Consider the following 9,328-nt stretch of genomic DNA (forward strand, 5'->3'; position numbering starts at 1 on the left):
AAATTGACTCTAGAATGTATTAATGGTTATCTTGTTTATCTCAGAAGAGATTAAGATGCGGAGGGAAGATACACAATATCGTTCTTTATAAGATTTGAACTCCTAAAAACTGCAATCAAACATGGTCTGTTTACTAACAGCTGCAGTTAGCCTGTTCGCTGACCGCTGTGATCTTCCTCCAATTACTAATTACTAATTCTTATTTAATATAAATCAGATTATTTTTATCGCATTAGCACATTTCTATTACGAAGTAGATTGCATTTCTTATTGCTAACATAAACAGACTTTGAAGTACGTGGTTTAAGCAAATTTAATATATATACAGGCTTACACAAATATAAGCTCATGAAGCTTAATTTTATCTTAGATCAAAAATTTCCATACAAATATGGACAGAAAAGTCTCATAAACGTATCAGATATCAATTTTATCAAGATATTTTGTATTTTATTTAATGCGTAAAATAACGATCGTGGTGGCACAGCTAAAGTGATCATTGATACTGGAAGGAAGAATTAAGTCTATGTAGGGCGAGCATGTTTGGCATAAAGGACAGGTGTTGCAGCAAGCTAGAGAGCGTTCAACGGAAGAAACAGGGGTCAGATTAGATGAGACGGAGGAGGTATCGTAAGATAGTGAATAGAGAGGTGAAGCTGGCTGGCAACTAAGAGAGAGGAAGGGAATGTGGTTGGTGGCAAACCAACGTTTAGGCGGCGAGCTGGCAGAAACGTTAGCACACCGGGCGAAATGCGTAGCCGTATTACGTCTGCCGATACGTTCTGAGTTCAAATTCCGCCGAGGTCGACTTTGCCTTTCATCCTTTCGGGGTCGATAAATTAAGTACCAGTTACGCACTGGGGTTGATGTAATCCGTTTGTTTCTCCTTGCTTGTCCCATCTGTGTTTAGCCCCTTGTGGGTAGTAAAGAAATAGGTAAACCAAATAGAAAGTACGGAGTTTCAGGTACTGTTAAAATCGTGGGTGCAATGCCGGCTGAGTAAATATTGCTTACACAAAACGCCATTTTCCCCATTTTCTTCACATTTTCTTGACGAAGGATTACTTTTCTTATGCATCTGGTTCGCATTTTTGTCTTTTGTACGTCGACTCAGACCTGCTTCTAGAATTCCACTACATTAGATTAATATACTACACCAAATTTCTGCAACGTTCCTATCTCCCTGTGCTGAATACACAAATCTTCGTGATATACATCATAGTTCCAAAACAGCTTCTCATCCTTGTGCCTTTCGATGCTCACCTTTACTCTGAATCGCTACCTTATCTACACTGTTTTCGTAAGCGGTGGCTTCATCCACAATTTCATCTCGGGAAGTTTTCTATTTCCACCTAAAGCCCATTAACTCTCTTCCTCATTATTGAGCACATTCCCATCCTCACACCCCGTAAACTCACGTGCCCTAAGAACCAACCAATTTACTCGTTCTCAATTCCTTACGTATGAGTTACCAAACTCGCCTTATTCTTTCTTCCACTTGCACCATACCCATTCCTCACGCGAAACAAGCATTTCAGCCGAATATTATTCGACATGCTTTCACATACCAAAGCCAGTAATTTCTGGTAACGATTTAACTCAGCTGCTGCTCTCCCGCCTTGACCTGTACAATAGCCCTGCATCCGCTATTGTTATTCACCCTTCAACCGATCACCTTCGGATTTTGCGTGTTATATCGAGCCTTCGTTTCATAACCAGACCCGAACTGATATCGAAGGTTAGCTGCCACGCACAAAGCTGCTAATATTCTTCCACCAAAGACCACATGCTTTCCATTGCTGCAGCAATCTCGCTGGTTGCGCAATCCAGGATAGTTCAAACCTGTTTGTCAGCTTGTGCAACGTACGCATTGGGTTCCTTCAATTTTCAGAAGAGATTAAGTTGTCTAAACCATCTCGCGACTTGAGCTCTCTGCACTCCTCCGCCGCATTCGACGCTGCCAATCGCTCAAATCCAAAGAGTTCTATGAACGACAGATTCGTTATTCGTAGCTGTTGACGTGTAACAACGCAGAGACAATTACCGCAGTGAAGTCTTTCTATATCTGAGTGTACACGAACCTGCTGAATGTAATTGTAGAGACCAGGGTCAGTTTTAGGACTAAATAACCACCACAATCGCCGCCGCCACCGCCGCCACCGCCGCAACAACCACCACCACCATCACCACCACCACCACCACCACCACCACAATAGTAGCAGCAGCAGCAGCAGCAACGACAACAACAACAAGGACCACGTCAAACGACACAACAAGAACAGTCCGTAGCACAGCGTTTGTGTCCCCTTTACACACTGGGAACGCGTTACAAGCGGGCACAACCAGTTTCTATTTCATAAATGAGAGAAGACTCAAAGTAGAAATATTTCTTGCTGCTAACACCGACAAGTATCACACTGCACAAGTATGATTCTCTGGAACAATATTTTCAGCTCTTAATTGATATCGGTGTAGCTTTTACATTTTGCTTTTACTGTTAATGCCCCAGAGAAAACACAAAACATTGTCTCATTTTCTATTATGATTAAAGTTACCAGTCTTGTGTATAAAACAAGACTTTCAGTGGAGTGTGTCGTTGTACGAAATGTAATCCCTCAACGGGTGGTCTCGCAGAACCGAATTTCACTCTGGCTATTCAGAACTAATTAACGTTTCTTCTAATATGAAACTTATCAAAAATAGCAATGCAACTTACGCAAAACAAAACAAAAAAAAAAAAAACCACACAGTACCATTCTTTCTTTTATGTAAATGTGCACTGTTGGACCTAAGTAAGAAATCAATAAATGTGTGATATAGGTTCGCTCGCAGCACAGAAAAAAAAAAAAAAAAAGAGATAGAGTAAAAAGAAAAATTTACACGTATAAAAGAACGATCGTATCGAATGGCAATGTCAGAGGTTAGATAGTATCAGATGACCTGTTTTAGTGGCGATCTCGTGGCTGATATCAGCGATTAGAGTAAAAAGGCTGGGTTCAATATGGTCAATCATACAGGAGCCAAGACAAAAACCTCTTATCTAACGTATGCCGTTTCATTGTCAGTTTACCACGCCGATTGTTACTACTACTACTACTACTACTACTACTACTACTACTACCACCACCACTACTACTACTTCTGCTGCAGCTATTGATGCTGCTCTTGTTGTTGGTGATGATGATGATCAATTCCAGGATGATCAATATTTTCACTTCTTTCCTGCACTTTTTACTCTTGTAGTTCTTCATTCTTCAATAGAAACTTTGCCTTCCTCTTCCTCCTCCTCCTCCTCCTCCTCCGTATTTCCCTTCATCATTATCGTCATTAACATCATCACTGTTACCACCACCATCGACAACACCACCGCCACCACCGCCACCACCGCCGCCACCACCACTGCCACCAAAATCATCATCATCATCATCATCACCATCGTCGTCGTCATCGTCATCATAGTCGTCGTCGTCGTCATCATCATCATCATCATCATCATCATCATCCATCGCCCTTTTCAATATCGCTGATCTCATCAATAATGCAATCCCCATAAACTGCATGCCAACATAACATAGAACCCCCCCCACCCCACACTTAACCATTTCCAAACGTTTTCAACCCGTACCGCCTAATTTAGCTTTTGCATCACGCCTCCACAGCGGTCTCCTTTCAACCCAGCATCCATCTGACGTCAGCACATTGAACCAAACCCAAATCCAAACAATGAACTTCTGATTGCTATCTGTGGTGACATTGTCCTTAATGTTCTACCTTATCGCCATTTCATTCAAGATAAATCTAGCTGCGGCCCAGAGAAACTGGTTGAGATTCTTGGGGAACTACTACTACTACTACTGCTACTACTACTACTACTACTACTACTACTACTACTACTACTACTACTACTGCTACTGCTGCTGCTGCTGCTGTTGTAGCTACTTTTGTAAAGGAGGAAAAAGAAGAAATCATACGAAGTTGATGAAGAGGAAGGGAGGAGGAGGGAAAGGGAAAAGGGGAGGGAGAAGAAAATGAGCTACAACAAAGTGGAAGAAGAGACAGGTGAGGAGGAGTCGAAGGCGGAGAAAAGAGGGAAATGGAATAGAAAATTGAGGTGAAGAAGAAAAATGACGAAGAAGGAAGGGGAGGAAGAGGAGGCAATGACAAAGCAAGAGGAGAAGAAGAGGACAGAGAAGGAGGAGGAGATGTATAAAAGAAAAAGAAAGAGAAAGAAGGGAAACACGAAGAAGATGGAAAAGGAGAAGACCTTCTTATGTGTTTCTCAAGCAATTAATAATATAGGTTTCTAAGTTTGATATATCAACACACCCGTATATTTGGCTGGTGGTGGAGTGTAAATTTTCATTCGATTCGATTATATCAAAGGTTCTTAACCTATTTTGGCTAAAGACCCCCTTTTGACCATTGGAGTCACAAATGCCCCCCCCCCCCGAAAACATTTTTTTTTCATTGTGATATCAGCAGATAATGATTGAGAAATAAAAGACGTCGTTTTACATATACGTTTGTACCCGGGCGGGAGTAAAAAGGGGGTAAAGACCCCCTTCGGTCATGAATGACCATGGGATTGCACCTAGAAAGTTACCCTCCTAGACACACGTCCGGGCAAGGTTGTTTATGGAAGACCAGCAGTCGCCCATGCATACCGGCCTCCCCTCTCCACGCCACCAGTGATATCCAAGGGAAAGACAAAGGTCGATACAGCTTGGCACCAGTGACGTCGCAACTCATTTCTTCAGCTGAGTGAACTGGAGCAACGTGAAATAAAGTGTTTTGCTCAAGAACACAACACGCAGCCCGGTCCGGGATTCGAGCTCACAACCTCACGATCGTAAGCTCGACGCTCTAACCACTGAGCCATGCGCCTTCACGGGCGGGAGTACAGATGTACAAATTGAAACGAAAAAAAACCTCCCAAAAAACAAAAAAACAAAAACAAACCAAATAATGAATTGAAATTTTGGTAATTGCGTTTATTTCCACCACGAGACACTTTTGAGATCAACATGTCTATCGAAAGAGTGCTCTTTGGTACAAGTAAATGCCGATGAAATAATTTCGAACCTTTCCGATTTCCCTTATTAAAACAGATAGAATTTGTGCAACAATCTGACATATAAGTTATTGTCACCGGGGAAGAGGATTTTTTTATGCTCAAGAAAGAGTGTATTTGATAGAAATTGTTGAAATACATATGTACTTCATAGGAGTAGCAAATTAGCAAATTGTGGAGGATGGTATTCACTGTACTTGGATCTAGTTAGTTTGAGTAACAAAATCAGCCCCCGTTAAACATGACGTGAAAATCTGAAAATATGTCATATTAAACTTTCATTTCTTATTCAGGATTTCGTTCATTTACAAAATCCACATTTTTTAGTAGGAAGTAAAAAATCTGAAAACTGGTTGCAGTTTTCCACGCTTAATGCAGCATTCCACGCTTATTCCTTTGAAGCCATGAACTTTCAGAGAAAAAAATTACGCACACAAATGTTTATTTGTTTTAATTGTGGTTTTAAAATAGGGATAGTCTGAATCTAACATTCATTTCTCTTTATAATTTATAAATAGTTTCTTAAATGTTTCAAAATAGGAAACAGTAGTTAAAAATTAACGAAATAGAATTTTGGGCGATCTCTTTTTATGACTGACTTTTATATTCCATTCTCCTAATATCTTCTGAAACTTATACATTTATAAATGCATACAGAAACATACAAATATATACACACTCTCATACATTTTTACAGAGTTAGTTTTATATACATCCTTGTATATATATAAATATTTTGGTATATCTACACAATTGTGCCCCAAAGATTTGCTTCTTCTCGAGAAAATTAAACATTTCTTTTCTACAAATTTGCTTCAGATCATGTAGATTCCGATTAAATTGGAATTCATTGTGAAAACTGTTTGACCGTAAAGGAATTTTAGAAAACCACACCATTAGGCTTTGTTATATATATATATATATATATATATATATATATATATATACTAGCAGTATCGCCCAGCGTTGCTCGGGTTTGTAAGGGAAATAACTATATAAGCATTTTTAGAGAGTTACTTCCTTTATAGATGCCAATTCGGGCTTTCTTAGCCATTTCTGTTTTGGTGTCTTCAAGCCATGAAGTCGTTGTTCTAAAAGAACGCTGTCTCCTTGACAACGCATTACGACGTTGATTTCCTTAAACTCCCTTCCCCACAGCTTCACGAGGGAGGGAAGAAGGGGGAGAAGCAAACACAGGTGCAGGTGTTTGAGCGTGGACGCCAACTCCGCCGCCATCGACACACGAAAAATGATGCATTAAAATGGAATAAAAAATGATGTTAAATTATTTTTAAAATCGTAGACTCATCGTAGACGCGCGCTAATAGCCAGACGGGCTCGATATTAATCACGACTATAAGATACCCGAATTTGGTTAAACTGCACCGCAAAATGTGGGAGGAGTTAGAAATCTAAATCGTAGGAGACAGACACTCACACAACTACAGTTTTATATATATATATATATGTATATCTACGCGGGTGCATACATATTGTTTTAATTATATTTTTATACACGCTCATGCACACATAAAAAACACTGTCAGTTACAAGAATCACAAATATCCAAAACTTCTTCACCACTCTTCCAGCTTCATTCTTCCTCTTAAAAAGAAAGCTTTCGTCTACCTAAACTATATGTCGTACCACTGCACGACTGTCTGTCTGCTAATATTGCTGATGGACGTGCAGCATGTCACGGGCATTTCACATATAAAGCCCAAGATTATGTGGAAAAAGTGTGAAGACCGTCAATTGACTTTCTTCCAAAAAGCACCAAAAAATTATTTGGAAATTATAAAGAGAAACGAATGGTAGATTCGGACTGTCGGCAATTTAAAACCACAAATTAAAAAAAAAATTAGTGGAGAGAGAGGTTTCTTTTTTTGGCTTAATCATATCACTTCCATTATGCAGGGTTTTAGCACGTGCTTACATCATATTTCTACCCAATCACACACACACACACACACACACACACACACACACAAAAATACACACACATATATATATATATACACATAGCAATAAGAAAATGTAGGGGTCAATAGGTGGTTCATCATCTTTTAGACATTATATTATGTTAACTTATTTTCTGCCAGCAGTATATTGGATAGATATTATCCCTTAGTGGGTTGGATTCACATCCTCTAACTTTGTTGGAGCTATATTCTCTTTATACTCTTTTTACTTGTTTCAGTCATTCGACTGCGGCCATGCTGGAGCACCGCCTTTAATCGAGAAACTCGACCCCGGGACTTATTCTTTTGTAAGCCCAGTACTTATTCTATCGATCTCTTTTGCCGAACCGCTATGTTACGGGGACATAATCACACGAGCATCCCCCAATGCTAGGGGACAAACACAGACACACAAACACACACACGCATATATATATATATATATATATATATATATATATATACATATATACGACGGGCTTCTTTCAGTTTCCGTCTACCAAATCCACTCACAAGGCTTTGGTCGGCCCGAGGCTATAGTAGAAGACACTTGCCCAAGATGCCACGCAGTGGGACTGAACCCGGAACCATGTGGTTGGTAAGCAAGCTACTTACCACACAGCCACTCCTGCGCCTATATATATATATGTCTTTTAGTTGTTTCAATCATCTGACTGCGGCCATGCTGGAGCACCGCCTGTAGTCAAGCAAATCGACCCCAGGACTTATTCTTTGGAAGCCTAGTACTTATTCTATCGGTCTCTTTTGCCGAACCGCTAAGTTACGGGGACGTAAACACAGCAGCATCGGTTGCCAAGCGATGTTGGTGGTGGTGGTGGGGGGACAAACACAGACAGACAAACATATTCACACACATACATACATACATACATTCATACATACATACATACATGGTGGCTGCCCCCTCGTATTCGAGTATGGCCATTGCACGAAGCTTAATCATCAATGTTGTTATCGTGCAATGCCTGTGCAAGAAGATTTTTTTAAAAGTCAATCCCACTCACTAAGCAACAGCAGCCATAATTCGAAAAGAAGGACAAGTCAACATCATCGGTAACCACTGAGCCGCAGGTTTTATATCGGAGTTATCCCAGTTACATGAATTACCTTCTCCTAGAAGGATGCCCTAACAAAAGCTAGGAGACCTTCACTCCCAATGGTTTAACCGCGCGATCAGGTATTCAGTCCGATTATTTCTATGTCTCCGCGCATGATACAGCCTTATGACATACATACATACATACATACATACATACATACATACATACATACATGCATATATATATATATATATATATATATATATATATACGACGGGCTTCTTTCAGCTTCCGTCTACTAAATCCACTCACAAGGCTTTGGTCAGCCCGAGGCTAAAGTAGATGACAGACCGGGCGTTGTGTGTTGCGTATTGAGCGAAAACGCCTAAAGCTCCACGAGGCACCGGCAGGGGCTGGTGGTGGCGACCCATGTTGTACTCTTTCGCCCCAACTTTCTCTCACTCCTTCTTCCTGTTTCTTGAGTAACGCTGCGATGGACTGGCGTCCCGTCCAGCTGGGCGGGGTTGGGGGAAACACATATGCCATGGAAACCGGGCCCATGAGCCTGGCTAGGCTTGAAAAATGCGCATAAATAAAAAAAAAAAATATATATATATACCTGTGTGTGTGTGTGTGTGTCTGTGTTTGTTTGTTTGCTAGTGTCTGGTTTTCCTTTAGCTTTTTGTTGACTTATACATATCAACAAATAAGCCAACGAGGTACTCTGCGTGTGGTTGCTCGATTTGCTAGAAATAACAGCCAAATCTCCCTCATACTATGCTCTTGTTAGTATTAAGGAAACGGGAAATGTTTACTCCTCTCCATCATTACGATTAAGATTAATATTTTTGATTTTGTTCGGCTCTCTGAAATATAATTTTTTTAAACGCTTCTGTCCATTGCTTGACATAAGAAATTGGAAAATTCTGACCAAAACAGAGAAATTCTAACATGACAAAAAATATAGAAAGAGAGAAAAAAGGTTCTGATTTCCAAAGCCAGAAGAGGATTTTAGCTGGGGTGTTTATTTCATAATTCAAAGAAATTCAAAATATAAATATTACAATATAAAACCTACCACGTTATCTGGTGTATAACTGCAGTTCATATAGGTACAAAGCCTAAAACAAATGTGTGTGTATGTGATTGGGTCTTTAAAAGCCAGGGGTCAATTTAAGTTCAGTCGTAAAAAGGAATTCAAAACGGCAACACACGCAATCCTATACATACAAACA

The sequence above is a fragment of the Octopus sinensis genome, linkage group LG10 (genome assembly GCF_006345805.1).
Source record: "Octopus sinensis linkage group LG10, ASM634580v1, whole genome shotgun sequence".
NCBI classification, from domain to species: domain Eukaryota; kingdom Metazoa; phylum Mollusca; class Cephalopoda; order Octopoda; family Octopodidae; genus Octopus; species Octopus sinensis.